General features: G+C 36.2%; 1 long non-coding RNA gene across 4 annotated transcripts in view; it reads right to left on the bottom strand.

The window, feature by feature from the left end:
• LOC123853282 (uncharacterized) overlaps positions 1–11,732 on the bottom strand; it is a 125,513-nt gene that overhangs the window by 65,389 nt on the left and 48,392 nt on the right. For 3 of the 4 annotated variants that reach the window (XR_010413305.1, XR_010413303.1, XR_010413304.1), the window contains one exon: positions 1,919–1,965. The exons of the other annotated variant lie outside the window; for it this stretch is intronic. This is a non-coding gene — a long non-coding RNA (uncharacterized LOC123853282). The remainder of the gene's footprint in view (positions 1–1,918; positions 1,966–11,732) is intronic. 4 annotated transcript variants of the gene reach the window in all.

The raw sequence follows: 11,732 nt of genomic DNA, 5'->3' as shown, positions 1-11,732 counted from the left end.
TCTTGGGTAGAGCCTTATAGAAATTAAAATATGATTTAAAAGTGACTTGATTAAAGAATCACATGTAATAGCTTTGAAAGAAACATGATTGCAAAGTTTAATCCTTTCATTTCTGCAGGATAAAATAGGATACTGATGTAAACACACAATGTAATTTATTTTATTTTTTGTTTATTTATTTTTTACTTTCCAATAACATTGTCCAATAAATTGGGATGTTCATTCATTCATTCACATTTTATTTATTTGACAAATATTTATTGCATATCATGGTAAGAGTTGAGGAAACAAAACAAAAAGGTCAAAACGGATACTGCTCCAACCTTCATGGAACTTAAAGCACATAGGATGGTTTATTTTAATGGGAGTTGTATATGTATTTAGTGATTTTAAAATCAGAGGCTGTGTAATATAGTGGAAAGAGGGAAACAAACATTTAATGAGTACCTCCTAATAAAGGCATATGTCATCTTATTTCTCACTTCTCGCTATAGTACACCATCTTATGTCATGAATACATAGATGCACATGTTTACCATTTTTAAACAATTATTTATAAAGTTTATATGGTAGGAAAATGTCAGTATATCTCCTAATTATAAACTCTATTCATACACTTACTCAACAACAACCATTTGTTGAAAGACTTTACTACCAGATGTGGTGAGGTGGGTAGTCTAGTAAATAAGATGGGCAATATTCCTGTTCTCATGGAGATTGTCTTTGAGTAGTTGTAACAATTTTAAATTAGCACTATGAATATACTATTTTAGTATTAATTAGAATTAATCTTCTTGGCAAAAATAGGATTCTCGAATCTGTATTCCATAAATCAGTGAGGCCAACTCTGCAGTTCCGGGAGGGTTAGTGGGCAGAGGAAGAGGGACAGCCATGTCCACCTGTGCCTGGGTCTCCAAGAGAGCTGCAGAATATGGGTCTTATGCCCAAGATAAAATTTGTTTTCCACCCCATTTCATAATAAATGTAATATTAAAACAGAATACAGGATTTATATAAAGAAATAGATATTTGCCCATTCCTTTCTTTAAGTGTTGGAAAATTATATTTTTTAAAATGTTTTGGGGGGGGTGGATGGGGGTGGCAAACAAATTGAAATCTGTTTTTATTTGTTTATTTTAACTTAAATTTTAGGTAGTTAACATAATTTAGATTGTTAGTTAGATGATATTCAATAAATACTGGTTATATTAATGAAAGAATTAATAAAATATTAGGAAGAACAGTCTAGTTTTTTTCCAAGCATGATAAATTCTTATATCCTTAAACAAGAAACATTCTGACATCACTTTTCATTCGCAGGACGAGACTGTGTAAACAATCTATCATTTATGAATCTTCCTTTGTAAATAATGAAACTATAAAAACTGTAAACACCTAACAATAATACACATTTTTCTAAGATTTCTAATACTCTCAAAAGGTTTTATCAGTGTTATTGTTGACAAGGAGATTGTACAGCTTGCTACAAACACACTACGGAAATTGAAATCGATTTTTCCTCAAGGCTTCTACAAAGTCATCTTTCAAGACCTGCTATAATCTTGATGCTCCCAAAGCAATCCACACGTTTTTGCCCACTTTGTCTCTTTTTCTGTTTTTCTTGTTCTTATTCCTTTCTCTTTTCTCACAAATTGTGAGTTTTCTTGCTTGTCATTTTGTTAAAAGTATGCATACTAACTTTGAAGATCAAACATTATGGAATAAAGAAATATAACCAAAAATATCATTTGCACAAAAACATTATTAGCATTTTGGTGTAATATTCTGTAATCTGTATCTCCGTATTTCAGTTACTATTATTTCATGACTATCAATAAACAAAGATCTATTTCATAAGTGTAATTACCACACAGTTATTCTTTGCATATTTGTGCATACTTAATCAGTTCCCACTTACCACTAAGGATCATATTTCTGGTTTCAGAAGGAATTCATGATCTTCCACTGAAATAATGGGAGAATTATTATGAAATATTGCTTCTATGACATATTTTCAAAGAATGTTGAACAAATAATGCTTTGATATTTTTAGAGACATCCATTTTCCAGTAAAAAATATTTGGTTAAGTGTGACATACACAACATATATTGGGGTTGGGTGAATTTCTAGAGGTCAATTAAATGCTACATAATAAAGTTATTTTTACCCTGGGTCACTGGTTCTTAATCCTGGCTGCAAATGACACACATCCCTTGAACTTTGAAAAAAATAACCATACTCAGATTGCACTCTGAACCAGTGAGAATGAATCTTTGAATGAAACCAAGGCTTCTGCTGGATTTAAAATCTCCTAAGTTGGGACACCTGGGTGGCTCAGTTGGTTGACCATCTGCCTTCAGCTCAGGTCATGATCCCAGGGTCCTGGGATTGAGTCCCACATCTGGCTCCTTGTTCGGCAGGGAACCTACTTCCTTCTCTGCCTGCTTCTCCCTCTGCCTGCCACTCCCCCTGCTTGTGCTCTCTCTCAATCTGACAAATAAATAAATAAAATCTTATAAAAGAATAAAAATAAATAAAAGCTCCTAAGTGGGGGCACCTGGGTAGTGCAGTGAGTTAAGCACTGACTCTTGGTTTTGGCTCAGATCATGATCTCAGGGTCATGATCTCAGGGTTATGAGATCGAGCCCTGAATGGGGCTCTGCGCTCAGCACAGAGTCTGCTTGGGTTTCTCTCTCCCTCTCTCTCTGCCCTTCTCCCCTGCTCTCTAAGATAAATAAATAAATCTTTTTTAAAAAATTAAAAGCTCCTAAATGAATGTGTAAAGTGAAGGTTGAGAATCACTGAGTATGATTCCAAAGTAATTTGGATCTGTAATATGCAGAATTCATACTACAAAGGTTGATAAATAAAAGCATCTTTTCTTTTGGGGAGAATGGAAGTTCATCTTAAAATAGGGGAAATATTAATATGTATAGTGCATACACAGAGTTTGTTCATTCTAGCTTGTAGAATCTCTTTTTGTGTATGCCACTTACCCCTAAGCATTCTCTGAGAATCAAGTTTAATGCTAACGGATGGTTTGAAAAGAACTACTTATGGCTATTTCTCCTTTTACCTGAGGACAAACCACCATGGTTTTCCTTGAAGGCTCAAGGCTAGATTTGTGGATTATTTATCCCAAGTGGAACATTTTAATAATGTAGCGTTTTGAATTAGCTGAATTAAAGTTATGATATGGGCTTTCTTTGAGAGACACCAAAGTGTAAGAAGGGGAGGAAAACAGGAAAATGAGGGGAAGTTTACTGTCATTTGAAGTGACTGAACTAGACTTTGATATGAATGGTGCCTCAAAGCTGTAGGGACAATATCATATTTTTCATTTTACCAAGGTATAGAAAGAAATGGAAATATGTCTACTTGCACAAACCTCAAAGCATACAAATCTAAAAGCATCCAAAAAAAGGTGACTTTCATTGAAATAAAATCTATAGAGAGCAATGTTTCCATGGGACACTGGAAAGTTACAGGCAAAAATGTCTCACAAGCATACTGATATTTTTTGGTATTTCTCTTCTTGTATTTTTTTAATCACAGATAAGATGATTGTAGGTTAAAGGCTAAAGGGCAATTTTGAACTAAATGGAAAACTTTTGTCTTTGAATTAGTATTTCCTTAATTCTCTAATGCCAGGAACATTTTCATTTTGAATAGAATTTTAAAACATACTGTACTTTTTAAAAAGCAATAAAAACACATTTACTGTAGTTAAGAATATGTGAAATAGGTTAAGGTACAAGAAATGATCAATATAATTAGATATTTTCAGCCAATTATTACTGTACAGGCATAATTTTTTTGAATCTAGTTTAATAGTATTATAGAATAGATCTCACACAAAATAATTCAATGGTGTTTTTTATTCTTTTTTAAATTTCATAGGCAGTTATAACAGATTGGAAAAAATTATCTCATGACATTTAATGATGATGAAAAATGTTCTTTGCTATTTTGTTTTTTAATTGTGTTTAAGTTCATAAAGAACCCACATTGCTGCTATAGCATAATTTATGGTTGTAACAAATATTCCCTGGTCAAGACATTGACTATATGACATCAAGCAGACCTATAATTTTATGCAAAAGTTTTATGAGAAAAATGAACAGGATAACCCAAACAACTGTGGAAGTTGTCAATATCTAGAAATTTGACAATATAGAGACACTATCTACAAATTTGACAGATATAAATGGTATATAAAACTTCAGATGATTATTTCAATGTTTTTAATTGTTGAGATAATCTTCAGGTATAAAGTTATATTTCCCATTCTTCACAAAGGATGAGATCTTTTATTTACAGGGTCTGCTTTCAATAGTAGCACTTCACAGTTATAAGGGGCTTGTTTGCAGGAGCTCTGGAGATTCAGACAATTAAACGCTCCTAGAGCACTGGGCTCACAAAATGATTCAGAAAACCACCAAAAATAGAAGAGGTAAATGAAAAGATTCAAATAGCAGAAGTTCCAAATTCATCAATCAGAGTTTTTGTCATTTTTCCTGGGAATGGTTTAGGACAGAGTTATGAGGCACTGGGACTGGACCAAAAATTGTTCTTTCTTAATCCTAAGAACACATACTTATAGCAGTTAAAGAATTTAGTTATGAACATGTGATTTTTTTACATCACTGTTTTTTGTTCCAGTTTTATTCTAGCCTGAACTCAGAATTGTACTATTTTGGGGGGTGCCTGTGTGGCTTGGTCGGTTAAACGTCTACCTTCAGCTCAGATCATGATCCCAGGGTCCTGGGATTAAGCCCTGCATCAGGCTCCCTGCTCCGCAGGAAGCCTGCTTCTCCCTCTCCCTCTGCTGCTCCCCCTGCTTGTGCTTTCTCTCTCTCTCTCTCAAATATATAAATAAAATCTTTAAAAAAATTAAAATAAAATAAAAAGAATTGTACTGTTCTGAAGCAGTTTTAATTTTAGTTTATGTGAAAGTTTTGTGTTAAAGTATTGTTTTTATTTTGTATTGCATATGATAGTGGGTGGAGGGATGCTATGAAAAAAAATGTATCAGGCAAGCCTAATTGAATTTGGTGATGAGACCATGTGAATAACAGCCAGGAGCTCTCAGTTCTAGCTTAAAGTTTGCCTCATTCTCCTTGTGTGGCCGTGGTGAATCATTCACTTCCCGTTGTGTCTCTTACCTCATCTATCAGAGAGAAAGAATAATATTTACACATTCATATACAGATTACCTATTTCTTGAGGGTAGAGACCTTGTCATCTTCAAGAATTTTTCCCTAGCATTTTTTATAGTGCTGATCATTGGCAGTTACTTGAAAACAATTGGTCTAATATTTAATAAATGAATGAAATGAATTGAGATGCTAGGTGTATAAATTATTAAAATTATAAGTATTAAATAATTATACCATGGTATTATTAAAGAAGACATGTAGATGGATTATGGAGACAGCTGTCCATCCATTTTGATTACTTTGATCAAATCTGAGAAAGTAACTGTATGATTTAGCAGAAATATCATTGAACTGCAGATCAGGAGCCATGGGGTCTAAGAATGGCCTAGAGTCTCACCAAAGTCATGGAGTCTTAGAGTTGAACAGATGGGGATGTTCTCCAAGGTCTTCTTCTTTCACTCATTTTATGAATGAGAAAAGCAGTGGTCACTTATCCATAGTCTTACAGTTACTAATACCCAGTTCTCCTTGTTTCCTCTTCAGAGAACTTCCTTCCAGAACTTGGCCAAGTCCTTGACCATACTAGCCAAATGCCTTCTTCTCTAGGAGGTTGAATTAGGTGATCACCAGAGTTTCTTAGTATTACAATTTCTGGATTATTTAAAGGGGAAAATCTCTTTTTTTGTTGGTTTCTATTTTCTATTTGTATCCCTAGTAAATTAAAACAGTAAAGGATTCTTCAATAATGCCTATTGTCACTTTGCTGACATTTTACTTCTAAATGGAATAACGAACTACAAAAGAACAACAACAACAACTCTATAACACATTTAAAGTGAGAAATAAAAGAGTTTGATTCTGAGACTTCTTTGCCAAGGAATTTGTGTGGCCTTTTCCCAATCCAACTAGTAAAAGGCTTAATCCTGTTTCCAGGCAAAACACTTCCAAAATTGCCAGTGAATGTGGAGGATACAGTTGGAATCACTCCTGGTAACTTGAACAAATTATTCAGCAAATTTCCAATGCTGTGGGGAGAGAAGACCACAGTAACAAGAACGCCTTTCTTGCCAAATGGGTAAAGCTGGGGGGGGGGGGTGCAGAATGTGATGTTAAGAGGGAGAAGAAGCTATTCCAAAGAATTGCCTGAATTCCTTGGGAGAGTGTGGAAGACTCTAACAGTTGTTTTACTCTGGTAATGATTAAGGGTACTTTAGATTTGTTGTGCTTAGAAAGTTAGGTGTTCAAACAGACTGACTATCCATGAACATTTTAAGATAGTATATTTTTTCCTGTCTTTCTTTTTTTAAAGAAAATCCCTTCCAAGAGATTTATTGGTTTTTCAAGGTTCAAACCAAACCTGATCTTTCTGTGAGGGCCCCAACTCTCTGAGGAATCCATATTGTTTACTGTGTATATTTAGTGAGGGAGTAGGAGACTTACCCATTATTTCCTGGTTTCTTACACATTCAGGCAGTAGGCAAGGCAATAAATAGAAAGATGAATCTGAACACCTGCGTCTTACTGTTAAATCTTACTTGGTGAGATTGAGCAAGAGCCTCCTCTAGGTTGGTTTCTACACCTATGTGATTCTCAACCTTGGGGCTCCAAACTCCCCCGAGTCCTTTAGAATGTCAAGGGAATCCAAAAACCTTAATGTATTTTAAATAAAGCTTAGTTGAAATCCATTATGTCCTCCTCAATTAGGGCACAGTGTCTGCATAAAACTGTCTCTTTACTTTTTATGGCAATAACAATAGCAGCTTAATGTGGCCCCACCAGTTGTCCTGTGCTGAGCAGTTATTCTGATAGAAAGTCATTATGTGCGTTAAATTATTTCATTAACAAATATATTTCGGTAGATACAATCTTTTAAGACAAAAGGCATTGGGGGGGAAAGAAGTATTATATTTTTTGAAGGATCAAAGATGGGAACCCATGCACTGGGTCATCTCTAAAGTGTTTCCTGGTCCAAGACTGGAGGTCAGGGATTGGTGAACTTTTTCTGTAAAATGGCCACATAGAAATATTTCAGGTTTTGTGGGCCAAACGATCTCTGTCGCTACTCAGTTTTGCTATTACAGAACGAAAACAGCCATAGACAATATGTAGGTGAATAGATTTGTCTGTGCTCTCATAAAACCTTATTTCTAAAAATAAGCAATGGGTTAAATTTGGCCAGCAGACAATAGTTTGGTGATCCCTCTCTGGTGATCCCTGAAACTCTGAGACTGCTTACTCACCAAGGGAAGAGATACAGAGACAGAAGGAAAGGTAAGCAAGAAGGAATCTGTCTCATGTCTATTAAAGCCTTATGCTTAAGTTTTTTATACCAGGTGCGTTGATAAAATGACATCAGAGGAATTAAGTTTTTAATAAAAATTTTAAACTTTTTTCTTGTCAGTTCAGATGGAAGAATAAACAATGGGGAGGTGGGGGTCATATCAACCTCAGGCACAACCAGACTGGCCAAGAAACACATAGGCCTAGGCTCAAGGGATAGGAATGCTTGCTTATCATTCAAAGAAACCTCTAGGACAAGTAGCTAGCCAGTACTACCCTAGAGATATAATCACCAGATGTACTTAATGGAGTCTCTAACATAAATAATAAAGACATCTATTTTTTTTTTTTTCAGATTCTAAGTCTCTTGGGATGGAGAAGTCTGCCTGGGGGGCCAGATGAAGTAGCACTAGAATACCTGTTAGCATGACTCATGGTCCTCCAATCAATGGTGTCTACCTTCTCAGGAGATTTCTGCCCCAAACTTTGCCCTTAAGAACCTTCACTTGCAAGCCATCAGGGAGTTTGAGACTTACAGCTTTAGTTCCCCATTCTCATGGATGATGCTTAACCAATAAATAGCCTATCTTTCTTCACTGCAAAAGCCTGGTGTCTGTATTTATTGACTTGCTGTTGAATTGGGCAGACAAACTCTCCTTTGGCTTGGTTACAATAACTGATGCCCTCAAGTTGTTGTATTTGTCTTCATAGTGTCAAGCCTACATTCATACTAGCCCACATTGAGCACAATAGCTGGATGCAGAATAAGTAGTAGCAGCTTTACCCCAAAGAGCATGCTGCAGGGCTCCAAGCTCAGCTCTCCTTTTGAGATTCCTAACTGGGGCAAGTAGAAGACTCAGTATTGTGGACAGAAAGTCCCAGAAGATGGTTTTTTTCTGTATAGCAGAAGTTCCTAGTTCAGACCAAATATCCATGTTCTGCTCCTTCATTTTCACTAGAACTTCTTGTGTGTAGCTGCAATCATGGCTGCCTGGATTAAATATTTTTGGCCTTTTGAAGCTGGTTTGGTTTCATGACTAAGGTTTGGCTAATGGGAAATAAGCAGAGGTGTTGTGTATGACTTAATGGAAATATTCTGGAAGGGAGGTGGTGTGCTTTTCTTATTCCCTTTTTCCTATCGGCTAAAATGCAGACACAATGGCTGGAGTTGCAGCAGGTATATGGATTATGAGGAGAAAGTCACATGCTGAGAATGACAGAGTTGCAAGTTGAAAGGAACCTGGATCCTTGATGATTTTGTGAGAGAGAAATCAATGTCTACTTTCTAAAGAACATCATTAGTTTAGATTTTCTTGCTTTGGAACAGAGTTCTAACTGAAACATCCACTTGCTCTCAGAAAAGAGGGCAGTCCTGGCCTCAATTTAGAAATTTATATTCATCTAGGCTTGGGAAAGTCCCTACTTCTATTTTGATTTGAATAGTCTTAGGATTTGCCCTGCACTTCTAAGTCATTCATTGGTCAGGGGACTTTCCAGAAATTGGCTCTTTGACTGGGGGTGGAGGATGAGGGAGCTGTGGTCCCCCTAGCTTGTTATCTCAGATGCATTCATCTGCATCTGAGATCCACAGGGTTGGATTTGGATTTGGATTAAAATGTGTTGTAAGCCTTTGCTGCTTTCTTGTACTACTGTTCATCCAGCTGTAGAGTTTCAAAGGAAAAGGTCAAGCTCTTCCCTTCCATTGGTTCTGTGAGATTTCTTACCCCATTTGTCTGACCTACTAGTTTTTTCTAATAAGCGTCATTTTTTTATATGCAGGTGTTGACATTGTTTTCCTCTTGGAAAAGCCAGGTAAGCATGAGAGTTGTGACTACATAACTCACAAACAAGAAGATCTAGTTCTCTGGAATACAAGAAGGGCTACCCCTATAGACTCTGGAATAAACCACAACTTACTGTACCATTTCCAAAACATGAAGGCAAGTGGGGAGAGAGTGAGTTCAGAGTGAGACAGACTTAGATTTAAGGCCATAGATGTGTTATCAATTCATCCCAACATTTGTATTTTCATTAAGTATTGATTGAGTACTTCTTATATTCCAGGAACTCTTACAGAGGCTAGGGGACTGGTGGCAAACAAGATATACAAATTCACTATTCTCACTGAGGTTATATTCTAATGGGGGTAGACAGAAAACAAAACCATAAACTCAAAAAAAGATGATTTTAGATAATGTATGCAAAGAATAACACAGGGAGTTGTTTGGGAGGGGAAAAATCTAGATTGGGTGCTCTAGATAAACTAAACAGCCTTTATGAATAGGTGATATTCCAGCAGAGAACTGAATGGCAAGAAGCACCCCTCCATCTTGAACTTCCAATGCACAAGCTCTAAAGAAAGAGAGATCTTGGAGGGTTGGAGGAGTAGAAAACAGATCAGAATGGCTGTGGAGCAGTGAGGGAGGAGATAATGGTGGGAAGGAAGCTGGAAGGGGAGAAGACGTTTCATGGAAAGGAATTTGAATTTCATCAAAGAACAATGAAAGCTATTAGAACTTTTTTAGTAGATGATTGACACATTGTATTATAAAATATAATTCTGATGGTCATATGGAAAATAAAATATAAATGAAATGACTCAGGGGCGCCTGAGTGGCTCAGTCGTTAAGCGTCTGCCTTCGGCTCAGGTCATGATAACAGGGTCCTGGGATCGAGCCCCGCATCGGGCTCCCTGCTCCGCGGGAAGCCTGCTTCTCCCTCTCCAACTCCCCCTGCTTGTGTTCCCTCTCTCACTGTGTCTCTCTCTGTCAAAAAAAAAAAAAAAAAAAAAAATGAAATGACTCAAACACTTAAATGTAAAATTAGAATTTTTGAAGTACTGATATAAGTCTGTTCGTATTAGCCAAGCTAAAGAAAGTTTGACTTGTTCACAAAATGGTGTTTTTCACATTAATTCAACTTGAAAATAAAATAGTATAAATAAAATAATGAAGCTCTTAACTCTGAGTAGACAAGAGTCTTTATTAATCTAGAAATTAAGATACATCAGGAAGTACAGGCCTATTTAGACCAGTCACTTCCAGCTCAGGAAAAGTTTACAAAGCTGTTTCTGAATTTGAATGCCATTCAAATGCTTTGGACGACTTGCTGATTAATACAAGAGAAATGGCAAATGACATATGTCAGGTTCCAAAGGAATTAAAATATTTTCTGCAATAAACAGGATGCAATAAATGGTAATAGTAATAAAAATAAATTAAGGAAAAAGTTTTGGTGTGTGTTTGGTTTTTGAAAGAAATGGTCCATGATAGGAAACTACATGATATATTTCCTTGGCTGGCAAAGAGGTGTCTACCTTGCTCCAAGTAACAAAATATGACCAGGTAGCCTAAAAGAGAGTCCCTAAAACACTGCCCACATTCTCAGAGCAAAATGGAGGGATCAAAGACAAACAAAATTATTGAATGTCAGATGATTTCAGGCATATGCGTGCCATGCACTTTTACCAGTTATTTAATTTCACTGAATCTCAACTGTATAAATTTGAAATAATGTTGCCTGCTCAAACATAGCTCATAGAACTCTTTTATGTATGTATGTATGATGAGGTAAAAACATTCTAAAAACCATGTAGCTTAAAAAACGTAGCATATTGTTATTATTACATGTAGTAACAGTGATCATCTCCTTGGAATTAAAGATCCACAATGACATGAAATTTGTTTTATGACATGTTATTACTATACATTTTAAACATAATACTTAAAAAGTACTTCCCAGAGAATGGTAGAAATAATACTAACTTGCATATATTGAGCATTTTCCCTGTGCCAAGCACTAGGCAAGTTTTCATGATTGTAAGGGCACATTCTCACAAAACTAGCTACTGTTGTCCTGCATTACGATGAAGTTGAAACTTAGAGAGGTTATACAGCTTGCCAGGGTGAAAGTAAGTGGTGGTAGTAAGTAGTGACTCCCGAAGTTAAAACCAAAGTGGTCTGACTCCAGAATTCAAGGCCTTAACCAAACTGCCTTCTTGCTTCTCCACATTTTAATCTTTAATTTAATTGTTAGAAAATCATGGGACTGGTCGGTGGTGATACTTAGAAAAATAACTGTTAGTTCAATATAACAAAACATTAAAAAATGTTGTTGCCTGTGACAATCGTGCCTCAAATCTGGTCCAGGCCTGCATGAGCCAGGTCATTCTGGGTGGGGGCCAAGCAAGGACATAGGGTGGGATGGGCTGCATGGAGGTTATGGCCAGGGGCCTTGCTTTTGTTTGGGTGTGGTGGGCCCATCAGGCTTATTACATTATTAAAAATTATTAA

The sequence above is a fragment of the Mirounga angustirostris genome, unplaced genomic scaffold, assembly GCF_029215605.1.
Source record: "Mirounga angustirostris isolate CCGP_5_RB_7025 unplaced genomic scaffold, mMirAng1.0.hap1 SCAF_7, whole genome shotgun sequence".
Lineage (NCBI taxonomy): Eukaryota > Metazoa > Chordata > Mammalia > Carnivora > Phocidae > Mirounga > Mirounga angustirostris.
This window is presented reverse-complemented; position numbering and strand designations above follow the sequence as displayed.